A 16483-nucleotide genomic window follows, 5' to 3' on the forward strand; every position below is an offset into this window, starting at 1 on the left:
ATCTGTGCCAACCTGAACCTTCTTTGTCTGCTTGTGTATTCTGGTTTAATACCTCTGCTATGTCTGCATTAATTTCACAAGAGTGTTTTCTGTGCTTACCATCTTGAGAGGAGATTATCATTCTCTGCATTTTTAATTTGGGATTATGTTAACAGTCTCTGCTGCCTGGTCCAGCAGGCACTTCAAGGCCAATGGACTACCTAAAAGTTACTTTAACAATGTAAAAGACTGTAACCATGGGAGGTGGTTTTGCACCTGATACCTAAGAGCTAGGTTTTGCAAAAGTCTCCTCCACTTTAAGTCCTTGAGCACTCAATTGGCAAGGCTGTGCTGCTGCAGGGATGTCATGTTTGTTTTTATTCTACCTTGCAGAAAGCAACTGGCAGGGCTCCTAGAAGCAGCCTCAAGTGTCTGAATACTGAAAATGGGCAGTAGGGTTTTAATCAGTTTTAAAAGTACGTGAAGAATTCTTGTGCTGCTTCCTCCAGCAAACACATTAAATTGTAATTTTCTGATTGCCACGCTAATCATGACAACCGTCTAGTGCTGTTGATTTACCAGAGTTGGTCCCTCAACTTCATCCTTTCGTGATTGCTGCTGCAGATACCCATTAACTGTTTCCTCTCATTTAATCTCGAAGATTGTACATGGCTCCCAGTAAATGTACCAGGGAAACAGCATCCAGTAAGATCTTGGCCCAGGATGTTAAAGCCAAAAGCAAAGCAAATCAGTGAAGTAGACCTGCTGTCTGTACATGTATGTGCACATGCAGATACGCCTTGGAATAGGACTCTGGTTTGTTGCTTCAAAAGTCTATGGACTCTGCTAGTGCAAGGGAAGCCAGGGGACACTTGACATTGTCATTCTGATAATATTTTGCAGTTAAAATCCACATATCTCAGTTTCCCATTTACAGCTGCTACAGTCAGCTCCAAACAATTAGTCTGGTGGTAAATAAGGAAAATGTATTTTCCTCCTGCTTTCGAATAGTAATATAAGTAACTAATTTGAAAGCTTTAAAAAAACCAGTCAAATGAGAGAACAGAAAGTTATGCAAAGTCCATTTTTGTCAGCCAGGATGAGGGCCAAAGGTAGCCACATGTGCCATGTGGCCTGTATCCCTACCTCCTCAAACCTTTTTATCAGAGGTTATTATGGGATGGTCATATACTCCAAAGAACAGAATGGTGGATGCAGTAGGAAGCATTTCTGCACCTTATTTAAGCTGATATAATATCCAAGCAAATAGTGCACAGGGTAATTTTTGGCCCGTAAAGCCAAGGTCCAAATTAGGGCATTTAAAGTCCTACCCATGTGCCACGGACACAAAAATAGAGTTAGCTGCAGTGTCCTGACCAGAGTCTAATGGATCTAGAGTTCTGGTTGTCTACACTAGTCTGTTTTTATTTTTTAGCTGCAGCTTATTTTTGGCATGTCTTAAACTGACATATTGCATCCTTGGGAAGGTCTGTATTTCTCTGTGTGAACTGTGGGCTGTTTGCTTATCAGTTGGCATTTCTGGGGATACTTAGGGATGTGATATACTATATCAATTTAAACTGCTTTTGTTGTTATGCCTTAAGGGTAAATATAAGTCAAGTAATTTGAAATTTGCTACCACTTGGAAGACAAGTTTTCTCTGGCATCATTCCCATTTTTCATGCGGAAGCTTTGTTAAAGCATGTTGCTCAAAAAGCTTTAAGCCGATGCTCACTGCCTGATGCAGCAAAGCTTGCTGCCGCACGTGTTTCATGCAGGAGAAAAGAATCTTGGGGAGGGAGAAGAGAAGTAAAGGCAGGTCTCTTGAGCTTGTTTTACTAATTCCCCTCCAGCAATAACATTGCTCCCCATCAGTACAGCTCCCTATGTGGTTTGCAGACAGAGTGGAAGCACCTGATGTGGAAAATATGAACTGGGACCATGCTAATAATTAAAAAGGGACTTTCCCTCTGCAGACAGCTGTGACATTTGGTAATGTTACAGTCTCTAGTTCTTCCCAGAAAGTGGGGACATTGCAAAGGTGGAGAGGGCAGAACAGTGGGACCATGCAGAAAACTGAGCTGGTGAGCATTTGGGAGGGATAGCTAAGTGGCACTCACCTGGCAGAGTGGTCAAGGTTGTGCAGAGGGGAGAGCTACTTTCCTTTCTGTTTGGATTACAGAGAAAGTCAAAACTGGATCTGGATATAAATTTCTCTGTGGTACTAGATGGTATTTTGAGCAAACTAGGGACCTTAACAGAGTTACTCCAGGACTGTCAGAGCCTGGCTGCGTGTGGGCAGTGAGAGCTGTCTGTTTCAGCATGTGGTTTGCTCTGAACCTCTAATGCTCCTGTGCAGCCTCTGTGCCTAAAGTTGGTGGGTGCAAATAATCCTGGATAAACATAAAAAGCCAGCACACTGCTCCTCTGTGCACAGTGGGAGCCCAGTGCAGCAGATGGGCACACGGCAAGCCTCAATTAGAAGCTGAACTGCATGCGGGCCCAGGGATTTCCCTGGGGACGGATGTGGCAAACACAGGGGCTAATGAACTGAGTGCTGTAGCTGTGTGTCTGAGCTAGCAGGGGAGCTGCCAGGAGAGGAAGCAGGAAACACTAGACAATACTAACGGCATAACCCTGAGAGGAAAAACCCACAACAACAGAAGATGAACTTTGGGCTGTGTGCTTCCTGAAAAAGCCCAGGGACTGCCAGCCAAGGGACTGTCGAGGTCAGCTCCTCCTGTGCACACCCTCTTTGGAGGAAGGCAGGCTTTTTGCTCTCTCTGCCTTCTGTTGGTGAAAGTCCTCTGGAGTCGCACAGCCTGGCAGACTGCATGGCTCCGGGTGTGGTATCCCCAATCTACCATCCACGAATTGCCTGAGGCTGGCAAGGGGTGTCGGCAGCAGCTGCTGCTGAGATAGCTCTTAAGAGGGGCTTGGCTGTTAGATATCTCAGTGCAAAACACCCATCTGGGTGTTCTGGTGCTCTGCTCGGGAAGTTCCCAAGGTTTTAACCTAAGTTTTTTCTGGCATAGTTGTGAGCTGTGCTCAGAGCTGGATCATTGGCTGTGTCATCAGGGAGCATGCAGCATTGTCCAAGGGCTGGATGTGCTTCTGGTGCCATGTCCTGGTCCAGTCCATCCTTCTTCTAGGCGAACAAATGGCTGTTGAAGAGAGTGGGACTGCAGCACGCGGGGTATCAGAGCTATTCTTTGCAGGAGAGCAAGCTGGGAGAAAATCTTCAAAGGAGAGCAAAGAGCTAGACTGCATTTAAAGAAGTGTTAGGTGGTCTGATTTACACCCAGAGAGGCTAAAGGCAGGCTGAGAGAGGTTAAATATGTCCCATGTTCTGCATGCTCCGAGTATTATATATCCTGCAGTCCCAGGACAGAGGTTCTCTAAACCAGGTTATAAAAAAATCCTAATTTTCTTGCACAGCTCTTGTTCCCTCTCATTTTCATGCAGCCAACTGTTTACTCTGAGCATGACCTCTCCCAGGGCAGGTGATGACTGGCAGCAATTTCAGGGCCACCATCACATGTGGGAGCCAGGAAATGAGCTGTGCCATCCTGTGGTACTGCTTCACTTCTGCTGCCCAGGCAGTGGTCAGAAGGTGGCTGTTTCTGCCGGTCCTGTGGTACCCGAGCTGCATGTAGAAAAGGGGAACTGGAAGTAACACTGCATCTTACAGAGTGGGCTGGGATCAGTGGTTCATTATTGAAGCTGTATTGGGAAGAGGGAGCAGATGGAGATTGCAATGCAGATTTTCTAGCCTCTAAGGAGTTTAAATTTATCTCTCTCCAAGGCCATATCCATTTCTGGGGTAACTTTTAATTTAGCATATGCCTTTTAGGGCTCTGATTTCTTTGGATTTCATGGAAGTTATTTACTAACTTATGGTTGTAGTATTTCCCAGACAGAAATATCTCTCCAGGATAAGCTCCTGCCTTTCTTGGAAAGATAGTTCATGCATTGCAGTAAAGTCAGTTCTTCTATTAATCCCCCATCCTGTGCGCATGTTGTGGTGACATCTGGAGGGCCTGCCCATGGCATAGCCCTGAGGGCACATGGTGCTGGCCATCCCTAGATGTTCAGCAATCCTGTATAAATGGTGGAAACTAGTCCTCGAGCTCTTCCCGGACCAAATGACTGAGCAGGCAAAAATACAACTTGCTTGGGAAAACACTGACCTCTGGTAACAGGCTTAGGGTCATGGGCTTGGTTTTATGCTTAAGTCAGGAAGAGTTGTGGAGGCTCTGAAACACATTTGTGGGAAAGTCAGCAAGGGAAGTGAGGTGGGAGGGAGTGATTTTCCCCAGAGCACTAAAGAAAATCTCCATCAGCCTGTCTTTGAAACAACTGTTTGACTGTCACACTCTTTAATTCTTCTTCCTGACCTCACAGACGCAAACCCTTTTCTTGTCTGCATCCTCTGCCTCCCAAAGCCCAGCATCCCACTATTGCACCTAGCAGCTGGCAGTTCTTTGGCCCTGCAGACCTGGGAGATAGAAATCATCACAGTCAAAGTGCCCTTGGGTCCCAGGAGCCTGCAGGAACTCTTGCTGCTGGAACAGTGGTCTGCCCATTTGGGCTTTTCCAGAGAGCTCCAGGTGGGAAAACTTTAACATCAGTTCTGATCTCTCTACATTGTCATGGTGCTGTACAGGCAGAACCTTACCTGTGACCTTCTGAATGTGGTGAAGGACACTGTGGGAAGACACCCATGATCAAGCCCAGAGCTTCACCACTGCATGAGCCCTCCCATGTAGGCAGGCACTGTTGCAGGGCAGGGGCTCAGCCTGGCTTTGGGGGAGTGGGGTGAGCCTCTCTGTGGAGGAGGGGCAGGAGGGTAGCATGAGCAGGGTCTTAGCTCATGGGGCAAGGGTGGAGTGTGCTTAAGAGGGTGGAGTAGGAAATAGCTTACTGGGCTGTTGCACTGCTGCCCTCACAAGGTGGCACCCACTCAAGTGGAGTTTGGAAGGAACCCCTTTCAGCTCAGTTTAGCTCAGGTTTTTTTAATCCTTTTGGGGTGAGCTGCTGTGAGAAATCACACCACATATGATCAAGCATGCATTGGCAGAGGCAGGAACATTTCCCAAATGGTGTCTTCCCTAAGGACCATCCAGAGGCACCAAAATGCATTGTCTTACAGGAAGGATGGAGCCCCTGGGAGGTGGATTGGGCAGATAAAAGCCTTCTCCTTGGGAGCCCAACTGCACATTAGTTTCAGCTGCATCATCAAAGTGAGTCATTCAATAAAAACAATTAGCTGAGGAAATATCACTAAACAGTAATAATTATCCAAACGTCCTAGCATTGACCATTTCAATGACTAAATCAACACAATCAATTGTGTTAATGAATGCTAATTCAAATCTAATAACTTTCTGGTTTATTTGATTATGTATAAAGAATTGACCTGCAGTGTTTGGACAGGATAGGGTAGCAGACCAGCCAGATGCTTGGTCACCTGTCTACCCTGTGGACTCTGTGAATGTGTGATCCCCAACCTGGCAACAGCACATAGCAGTGTCCCCTGCTTAGTCTGCAGAGCAGTAGAAGAGTGCTTAGATGATGTCTAGGTACATCATCTGGGCAGGCAGCTTTCTTGGACTTCAGAGAGACTTATGCCCACACAGAAATGTGGTGAAGCCTCTCAGGAGAGGCTACATTCTCCTTTCTGCCTCCTTGCCTTAAGGGTCTCACAGGGGTCTGAATTTCCTAAACTGGGTGACTGGACAAAGTCACACAACCACCAGATATCCATGTTGTCTGCCTGGGAACAAAGGGGTATGGAGGGAACTCATGCTTAAAAATGACAATTACAGTTTCAGTCAAGAACTTGTAATTCATGTTGGAAACTGACCCTCTGGCTCAGGTTTTTACTCTCTCCTCCTGACCTCATCACTGGTACCTAGGCTCTGGAGGCACACAGGTCTTCCCTGAAGTGCTTCATGTTCTGGATGGACCGTGATCATTGTTCATTTTATTATGCATAGATGTTGTTTTGTTGTGTCTAGACATTGGTATGATGCTTGCCACCGCAGTATCTAGAAATTATGGATGTTATAGATCCAGTGGGATTCAGCTTGGTGCTGGAATTGCCCTCACGCTTCCCTTAAAGGTGCAGTGAGCTCCTCCATCCCCACTGCCAGCACACCAACCCTTCTTAGTCCATACTTGTAAGTTCTTGGAAGAGATTCATTCAGAAAAGTTTGCTCTTTATTAGTATTTCAAGAACGAAATCAGCAAAGGTACCAAGAAAGCAGCCTGCCCTGAAAACTGATGCCTATTATACTATTTTCACATGGCTGTAGAAATTGTTACGTTTAGCTGTCCTGCTCTGCAAAGGCAGGAAGGAGTGAGTGTGTCTGGCATAGGGATCAGTGATGCACTTTTGCAACATGGTGGCTAAAACCCAGCACCTCTGAGGTGGGCAGCTGTCAGGCTGTGCTCATGCTGCTCACGCTGATGCTCTGTCCACTGAACCACACTTTTGCCTCAGGTGAAAAGCAGTGCAGGCACCAACAAGGTGAATTTCTCCTGCTGCCTGCTATCTGTTCTCACTCTGGCATGGAAGGGTTTTCTAAGTGGGGCTAACAGGCAGGTGAATCACTACAATGTGCTGCAGCAGGTTTGGCTCTGTCCCTCTTGCACTCACCATCCACAGGTCTAGCAGTGGGAACAGGAGCCATTCCAGGGAGCTGGGAACCTTTGCCATCAGCTGAGGGAGTCTGGCTATGCTGTTTTTAGGAGCAGCCCTTGTACCACAAGGACAGGGCTTCTTGGCTTGTTTGCTAGTATTAACATTCATTTGCTCTCTGAAACAGTCTTGGTTAATTTTTTTTTTTAGGTCATTCTGTGTAACATAATCATATTGGAGTAGAATTCTTCTGCCTAATCAAATGAAACTTCATGTAGTTAGTTTGTCCTTAGCATTTACTAATGAATGGGATTGTGAGGATTTGGTTTCTCACATGGTTAATAGGAAGGCATTTAGATAATTACAGCTGTCTAGTGTCTTTCCACTGCTAATCGCTTTTACTGCCTGGCTCATTTCCAGACCAGCAAGTGAAACGCTGGCACACATTTGTGCAGGGAAACTGGCCCTGTGGTTATATATTGCTGTATTCCTGGTATGATGGTTTGTAGGTGTGAAGTCAGTTCCCAGCTCCAACCTAAATTTCATATGAGCTTCAGAAAATCGCAGCCATGCTGTGATCCTGCTTTCCCGCTTGTCTACACCATGCTAGGTCACGTAGTCCAGCGCTCCCTCCCCGACACTGGCCAACTGAAGACACTCAGAGAAGAAAAATATAAGAAAATATGTAATGGTCCCAGTCCTGGACTGTGCATCTAGCTTCCAGAGCTTTAGGAGCTTTCCATGTACCTTTGTTTAGAAGCTGCAGTGAATTTCTCTAATCCCTTGCTGGACTTTGCCACATCTTTGATCTCCATGACATCCTGTGACAATGATGCTGAACAGAAAACTGCACCAAAAATCCTTGGTGTTTGTTTTAAAACTAGTAGGTGGTATTTTAATTGAGAAAATTCAATACTTCTGTTCAGTGAAACAGGGAATGAGATTTTGTTCATCACCTTTTTAGGGCACCTGTGATGTGACTGAGCTGTCACCACCCTCTGCTGTCTCCTTTCCAAGCTTCAGCTTGTCCTGCTTCTATCCTGGTTATTTTTTTCTCAAATGAGAACATTTCCATACCTAGTTACCTTTTACAGACCCTTTTTTTTTTTTTTTTTCCTGGCTATCATTTTAATACAGAGTGCAAACTGTAGTTAAGAAGGATTTACAGAAAGCTAAAGCGATGTTTTCTGTTTTTTTCTCTGTTTAGTCATATTAATTCTGGTAATTCTTTCTGGTGTTTTGCCCACTATGGAGCCTTCATCTCAGGTATCTGTCATGGCTCTGAAATTAATTTCCTAGTGAAACCAGTTCATTTAAAGTCTGTGGCACATATAGATTTTCCCCCTCAGGTTTTGTATAGTGTATTTGTTCATGTGGAATTTAATGCAAAATCTAACTTCTTATTGCTGTGCTACATGACATTATGAAATGTCTGTACTTTTCAGCTGTAGTTTAATCTTTTCTGAATAATTCTGTATCAACTGCAGCCTTTGCTGCTTTGCCCTTCTCTTCTTTTACTTAGATCATTTATGGATGTGGTAAACGACTTAGCATTGTTTTCTTTAAAGACAAGATCTGGGGGAGGAAACATGCTGTTACATAAGCTAAGTGAAGTGTGTTACAGTGATGATTACGGTAGTGATAATTCTCATAACCTTATTTGTCACTGCTCTGTCCTTTGATAGTTATCTTGTTGCTAGCAAACAGTTCAGTAGCTGTTTGGAACAGTACTACCTTCTTAGGAGCTAAATGTGTCAAGGGGTTTCTGCCAGCAGGAGAGGTTTCTGTACTGGTAAGATGAAGAGAACCAGGAGGACGTCATTTTTGGCCAATATTAAATTAAAATTAGGAGCTGTGACTACTGGTCTGGGAGAGATGAGGGACCCTCAGAAACTCTAGCATCCCTCCCAGCATCCACTCCTCAGTTTATTATGACGGCATTTAATTTTAATTAACACATTTTCGTTTCTTTTCGTTTCGTTTCGGTTAGTTTAGTTTAGTTTAGTTTATCATTACTTCCCCCTCGTCCTTTCCTGGTTACTCCCCCCAGGGTTTTAGTGCAGGACCCCTCTCCGTCCCGCTCCTCCCCCGGTGGCGGAGTGGGGGAAAAGAGGAAGGCGAAGGGGAAGGGGAAAAGGGAAAGGGGCAGGAGAAGGGGAAAGCGCCTCCCCCCCGCCGCCGCAGCCCGGCGGGAGGAGCTCGTCCGGCCGGCGCAGCGCTGCTCTCGCCGCCGCTGTCCCCGCCGCTCGCCCCTTCCCTTGCGAAGCTCAGGGGAGGGCTGAGGGCGGTGCTGGGTTTCCCTCTAGTGGTGCCTGAGCTCTGCAGAGGGATGCAGTGTCCCTTCCAAGAGGCCGTCGCTGCTTGGCAGGAGTGGCCGGGTTAGGAGCTCACCGAGCTCACCTTTCCAGAGGTACCCGATCCATGAAGATGGGGATATGTCTTCAGGCGAACAGCTCTGGCTTTATAGCAAAAACGGTACAGCCGTGTTTCCTCCATTAAGCTCCCAAGGTATGTCTTTACGAAAGACGCTTCTTCTCTCCTTGACCATGTAAAGTCAGCGTTCTTGTTGCTTTCTTGTTCGATAACGACACTGTTTGGTGCAGTCCAAGTCTGCTGGCATTTGGCGCAGCATTCATGGCACAGCTAAAAAGCTTGTTTCCAGGAATCTGTATCCGGATGAGTTAGGATGCTGAAGCATCAAGCTTGTTCCTGGTCACCTGATGCCTCTTTGGGGAAGTCCCTGTCAGGTTGTGTGACTCTCTCAGTGATTTGCTGCTATCTGGTATTACAAGCAACAGGCAGAAATTGGTAAAAATAACAGTAGAATTGTTGAAAATAACCACACTTTAAGTCTTCAGAAAACAAAGCATTAAACATATGAGAACTGAGGTAAAAAGCCTTGTATGGACAGGAAACTCTTCAGAGATACTCACAGTTTATCACAGAAAATTCTGAGTTGGAAGTGACCCACAAGGATCGTTGAGTCCAACTCTTAATCTCTAGCCACTGCATAAACATACAGTAATCTCCTTCTCCACAGCTACTTGCAGGGCCTTCAAGTTTTCTCAAGATGTTCTGGGTAAGGGATTTTCATATTCTTTGAAAAATATCCCATGTCTCAAGGCAGTTGCAGGTGGATAGCTAAATCCTCCAGCTCCTCGTAGATCTAATATAAATGGCATCAGTGAGTGAATTGCAGAGATCCTGAATGGCAACAGCTCAGAGCAATTCAGAGCATGCTGGCTTGAGCCCAAGGGTGGGGTGTCCTGCCTGCAGGGTGTCCTGCCCAAGGATGGGGTACCCTATGCCCACCTTCCTGAGAAGTTTGGAGTTACTCTGAGCAAACATCATGCCTGCTCCTCACTGCCTATTCACTGGGAATGCTAGAAAGCTCAATGCAGATATTTTTAACTTGTCCTGTTCACCATTAACCAAACCAAACACTTGGGAGGAGCAAGGTGCAGGACCTGCTGACCCAAGCCTTCAGGTGTGTCTGCATTGCATCATTACCTTGTGCCTCTATGTCACTGTGTTTCAGAGTAAACCTCTCTCCCCTTGCTCAGTCTGACCACATTCTCTTCTGAGACAGGCAAGACTGTTGAGGCAATGCCACCTGTTGTTGACCCTCATTTGACCATCTTGGCACCTGCATACTGGCAATACCACTTGCATTCTCCAGCACGGCCGTTGGCCTTGCTTGCTGCTTGTATTTCCTGCTAACCTGTTATTTTCCTCCCTCTCAGTCCCTTCAGCAGCAGCTGCTAGAAGCCATTACAGGGCTGCACTCTTCTCATCGTAAGTGGGTCTTGTAATGAGAAAAGGAAACGTTGTTTTGTTCCTTGACATCTGGAAGAGGAAACAGGTGATTCTTCTGATTATTGCCCTTAAAATGAATAAGCTTATATTAAGGATGCTTTAAAATGTTATTAGTGTGTTCAAGTAGCAATGTTAATAGTTAATTCATAATATTAATATCAATAATATTATGCCTTTTAAATATTATTATGATTATTGTATTGTCTTGTAGGAACAGCTTTAAAGGTTCTTCATTGGCTTTTAGTTAAGGCAAAGCACTAGCACTGGGAACGGAAGAGCAGTGACTGTGGATGTGCATCCAGCTCTGGGTGGGATACAATCATGGGGCTTGGGCAGGACTCAGACACTTCAGTTCAAAGCTGTGATGATGAAAGCTGCCCCACAATGATTATCTGACCCCGGCCTGAAGTCTGTGAATGCTACACTTCCATGTGGTGAGGAACTTCAGCTGCAGTGTGTCCAGTGTTTCAGCCCCCATGCAGACCCATGGTTCTGGGGATCTTCAGCCCATTATCCTACAGGGCCTGGCTGGAGTGGGCTTGGTATACTGGTGATTTCCTTGGAAACAACCTCTGCTCTCCTTTTTTCAGCAGGTCAGTGGCTATCGCACTGAGGACCTGGGTTGCATCCCTCCCTTCCAATGTGTCTTGGAAGCAGCTAGGCCAGTGAGCCGCTCATCACACACATTTGGCAAGGTGCTGCTTCGTGTAGGCTCTTCAAAGTTTCTTTTGTTGTGGAAAAAGGAGCAACTGGGGAAAGATTTATGCAGAAGACGTGGTGTCAGCTCCAGTCCCTGGACACAGCTACTCAGTGGCTATTTCATGGGAAAGATAAACTTTCATTGGAGCTTGGCCTGAAGCCCTGGATGTCCTGCTCTCCAGGCGAGCACTCCTATTTCTTCACCGTCTTTCACAATCTCCTGAAGATGCTGAATGTTTGCAAGAGTTCAAAAGTGAATGAATGGAAAGGCCAATATATTAAATCTATTAAATAAAATGACACCACTCAGGAATTGCCTGAGCCAAAGAGGGCTGTTGAGAGAACATTTAGAGACAGTACCACTTTATGCTCTCCTGTTTCTATATTTTTCTCCAAGCAGCTGTTTTTGGCCACTGTAGGAGACAAAATACAAGATTAGATTGACTTTCAACAAGTAAAAAGGATATTTTTATAAAAATATACATCTATGAAATATGAATTATAAAATATAAAATGCATGTATATTTACAAAGGTACACAGGCCTTTTCTGTGCTGTCTTGATAGCATTTTACAAAATCGCAAGTTTTTTGTGAATGAGTTTTGGGCACTGACTCCAGTTTTATGAGAAAGCTTAAAATTAACCAGTAATAAAGTAATGAAAATGAGAATAACATTAAGGTTGCAAAGTTAAGCACTTAGAAGGAAGAAAGTGCCAAAACAAAGGGACTTGTACTCTTAGGATTGTAATTCTTTGAAAATTCCCAGTGTGATGCCCTGCTGTGTGTATTCGGAGATAGACTTGCTTTACACAGTAATACTCTATTTTTATTAGGCTTCCTCCCTGGTTTATATCACAGTGTGGAGGGTGACTAGCATTGAATAAGAGCACAGAGTGAAGGAGAGAGTAGCATGCAGAGTCCTACCTCCTCCTTCTGCCTGCAGGAGCTCATGGGCAGAGAGAGGAGCTGCTGGTGAACACTGACAATGGTCACCAAGTGCCATGAGATGGTCACCCAGTGCCCCTGAGGGCGTGCCAGTGTGATGTTGGATGTCTTCAGTGAAATCACATTTTTCAACAGAGGGTTTACATGGCTGCTTGTTCTGGGTGCTGACTGAGGGCACTTGGTGCTTAGCTGTAGAAATGTTTGTCCCACCTCACCTCCGGTGAGCTAAAGCTGTGCATGTCTGACAGCCCCACTTATTACTGGTGAAATTTCTATGTCAGGGCCTAGTTCTAAATTTTCTTTTCACCAGAAGCAGGATTAGCTCATAGTATACATAGGTACATACTTCAAAGAATGTATTTTTTTTATGGCAGTGTCCATGCAGACATTTGTAGTTAGGTACTTTACTATAAAAATAACATGAGAACAAGTGTTTTGATACCAACAGCACCAATAACCAGGAAGTTATCTGATGCTTTACATGCAAGTACATGTAAAGGGTGAAAATTGGATGTTTTAGTATAAGAATTTTTCTGCTGTGATCAGATATGCATATACAGATAGCTTGTCATGCTGGTAACCTGATAAACCTGAGCAGACAACAACTGATACAAAGATGGTCTGTCCTCTAACAAATGAGCAGTATTTGTGGTGTGTAATACTGCAACAATGAGCAGTGATGGGTAATCCCTCTGCCCAGGACCTCCCTGGCCTGCTGGGCAGATGCTCTTGCAGACTTAGGCACTTGAAAGTGGAATCTGCTCTTCCTTAACCCCCAAATTTTCATGAGCCACAATGTTTTTTTCTTCCTGTTATCTCTCATAATTTTTTCAGTTCTTTCTTTGACTCTGGTAACGCTTCCACTTGCCTTAGCAGTTGCCTTTCTGCCTCAAATGTAACTTTTTTTCTATTGATCATGTTTGTCAGCATTTCCCATCTCCATCTCTTCTGCTCAGGTCGCATTTCCTCACTAGTGGCACTGTTGTTCTTTGGGGTGATGTTAGGGCTTAGGGCTGTGTTAGGAATGCCAAATGTCACTATGCCTGTACAGAATTCTTGGCCCTCAGTAAAACTAGGAGTTTCCTTAGGGACACTGATGATGTGGAAAAAATCAGAGACTAAGGATGGGTTTGTCCTGCTTGGGCTGAGTTGTTCAAGGGCCACAGAGAGACCAAAAAAAGCTGTCCAAAATGTCTCCAGGCTATGGTGAATTGCCCCTGAAAGTTATTGTCACATGAAAGGTGCTTTTTTCCCCAAAAAACTCCAAGCAACAAAAACCTAACTGTTTTCATAACCTATTAAAGGATGACTGAGAGTTAAGGAAAAGACTGTATTTTTCTAACACATTGTCACAGTTGTGCCTTGCCTGAGAACACCAATCTGTGAAAAAATACACCTGCAACTCAGCCTGAAAATTGCCTCCCAACAGTTAATGAAAGTATCACTTTCCTCCGGGATGCGGTTAAAATATAATTAAGGTTATGTCACTTTGGAGGAGTTCATTGGTGACATGGTGGGTAAAGGGAGGCAAGGCTGTGGAGATGAAATGTGCTGGAAATTAGCATGAGGTATTATGTACTTATATCAGTCTTTAGTGTGTCCTGGCAGTTTGTCATGAGAGAAGATATTGAAGGAGGTGATGCTTTGACTGTGATACACAGCGTGAAAATGTGCAATGAACAGGAGGGCAGGTATGATGGGGAATTTTCTAGAGTATTTGGTCTAAACTTAATATAAACAGATTATTAGGGGTGGGGGGAAATGTGACTAAATAACTGTTGGCATCCTTTATCGGTGTGGAAGCATGAGAGAACTTCCCCTTGAAGTGAAAAGAGATATTTCTAAAGTAACAGCATCTGAAGTGTAATCTGCTCAGATTTTGTTACTTCCCAACATGTCTAGAGGTTACAGTAGAGACTGCATCAAAAAGAGTAGTCTTTTACTCTTCATTTTTATTGTCCATTTTTATAATTAAAATTGGAAACTGTCATTTAGCAGCAAATTTAAAATAAAAAGAATGTAACTTTCATAAAGTCCTCAAAGAAAACAAAAAATCGTATAGGTGTTGACACATCCTATCATCAGGTTTAGAAGGTAAATACCAGAAAAACGATTGTTATCAGGTGTGAATTAACATACAGTGAGTTTTCTCACAACTGAAGAAGGTGACAGATATAACATATGCATTAATAAAAGTCCAAATGGAAGGTATGGCCATAATTAGAAATGGTACTTGAAGAAATGCTATTGATTCCAGGAATTGAATTTAATTTGATGGCTTTTACTGTAATTAACACAATTGTTTGTATCAGCATAGATCTCTTAACATTATTATCTAAGTTGACAAATTATAAAATTAAATGTTCATTTAAGATGTAATTCAAAACTTTTAAACGTTTTCTTGAGTCAATGGATCTCAGTTAATTTCCTTAAAGCTAAAGGACCTATTTTTTTTTTTCTTTCTGCCAGTTTTCTGCAAATGAAGCTACTCCTGATTTATATCAATGCTGCAATGAAAGCAACATATACAAAGGAAACATTCACAGGTTCTGATGAGCTCTTGACAGCCCCTATTGCGTATACTTTGCAAGCTTGAAAGGTATTTTTTTCGTAGCATTAGATTTTAATGGTACTGAATGTAACGTGCACATATAATAACAATAATTCACTTTTCTTGTGTTTTCCCATTTACCTTGTCATATGTCTGCTAGATGCAGGGTCTGGTTCTCTTCTGTTTTACACCTGTTTTACCCAAGGGCTGTTTATTTTGATGCAGTTACTCCTGATTTAGACCTGTGTATATGAATCTGTTATCTGCAAGAGGTAAATTAATGCTTTTAATCAAGACCACTCTTCTGCCTACTCATCAACATCAAAGCCTAGACATGCTATTAGTTATTGAGAAAGGAAGCATAGTGTGAGTAAGCAGCCCTCAGCTATCTCTGGATCCCCATTACCAGAATTTTAGCACCATTACCTCAAAACCATGAATACTTTTATCCTCACAGTCACTTGGAAAGGCTATATATCCCCATTTTACAGACCAAAGCTACAAAAGGACGCAGAATTTGGACAGAAATAAGGTGCCTAAATCCCAATGTAATCCTTAAGACCATTTTGAGCAGCTGCTACTTAAAGTCTCCCTACTTTGAAGGTAGCTCTCTTGTGGATCCCACATACCCGAAGATTTTTTTTTGCCCATACATTGATGGACCCTGATCTTGTCAGGTCATAGCAGCTACCTGTTCTAAGCTTTGCTCTGTCAGAAAGTGGCCTCAGCAGGATTCTCTCCACAGCAGGCTGAATCTGCCACCATGTACTTAGAGTGCGCTGAAATCCTCAAGACAGATTTCACATTCAACACCACTGGTGTCACTTTTTTTTTCTTTCTCTTTAGTCAGATACAGAAAGCTCTGGCAGCCTTATCACTGGGCTTATTTGGTCATTGAATGAATAGATCCGTCATGCAGGATGTAGGTGAGAGAGCAGCAGGCCATTTGGGAGGATTCAGGTCTGTCTGTGCATGCTTTCAGTTAAGTCCCCATGCCAAGAGCTAAAAAGTAGGACTTCCCAGTTTACTAAGATCCATTAATTTCACTGAGGCCTGGTGAAGATGCAGTGCATCACCTGTTTCCACATGCCATCCACTTTGGTGGAATCAAGCCACTCTGCTGAGCTTGTTTCCTCAGAGATGGGTAAGAAATGTGGGGCTTCATGCTAGATTCCTTGTAGTCTGGGTAAAATATTCCTGTAGGCAGCCAAGCTGTAGGGTACTGTACAGAGCAACTGTTGAATGAAGTTGTATGAGCCATTCTTGGAGCAGGGACTGGAACAGGTGGTTAGATTTTCCTCTGGTTGTCTTAGACACCAGGCAACAAAGCTGATCACTCTCTTCCCCCTTCTCTGTGAGTATTTTAATAATTCAAGAGCAGTGACTTCTTTCATACAGAAGGATTGGAGAGTGCCCCAATACAACTAACTCTCATCAGATGGTGAGGGACACTTAGAAAGGGGATGTGTGGACACTCCTTGGACAGATAAAAGAATTGGGTCTGCTTTTCTGTGTCTTGGGTGCATGTGATAAACCGTTGTATGAGGGTGTAAAATATGGTGTAATGCATTACAGAAGCTCATAATCCCTTTTTTGTTTTTCCAAGTACATGGCTAACAAGCCTAGCTTAAGAAGAGGACGTAGGTTTCTGAATCAAAAGTGAGCAATGGCACTTACGTGCAACGCAGTGCCAGCATGCCCAAGTCCTAAGGAAGGTTGGAGGTTACCATGTAGCAGCTACTACAATGTTCATTGGCCCCCTTAGGTGTGTCCCTGCTCCCCGTGACAGCAGCTGTGAACCCAGCCGCGAATAGTCCTCGGCTCTGCAGGTGATGCTGGGCGCTCAGGTG

General features: G+C 44.1%; 1 long non-coding RNA gene across 1 annotated transcript; it reads left to right on the top strand.

Annotated features, from left to right (window-relative positions):
- The first annotated feature begins 10606 nt into the window (after window positions 1-10606).
- Window positions 10607-14461, top strand: LOC121673582. The gene is made up of 2 exons (XR_006019246.1): window positions 10607-10872; window positions 11029-14461. It is a non-coding gene; the product is annotated as an uncharacterized LOC121673582 (long non-coding RNA).
- Window positions 14462-16483: the final 2022 nt, after the last annotated feature.

This window comes from Corvus kubaryi, unplaced genomic scaffold (assembly GCF_017639235.1).
Source record: "Corvus kubaryi isolate FWS band 111438036 unplaced genomic scaffold, C.kubaryi_AGA036_p1.0 66, whole genome shotgun sequence".
NCBI classification, from domain to species: domain Eukaryota; kingdom Metazoa; phylum Chordata; class Aves; order Passeriformes; family Corvidae; genus Corvus; species Corvus kubaryi.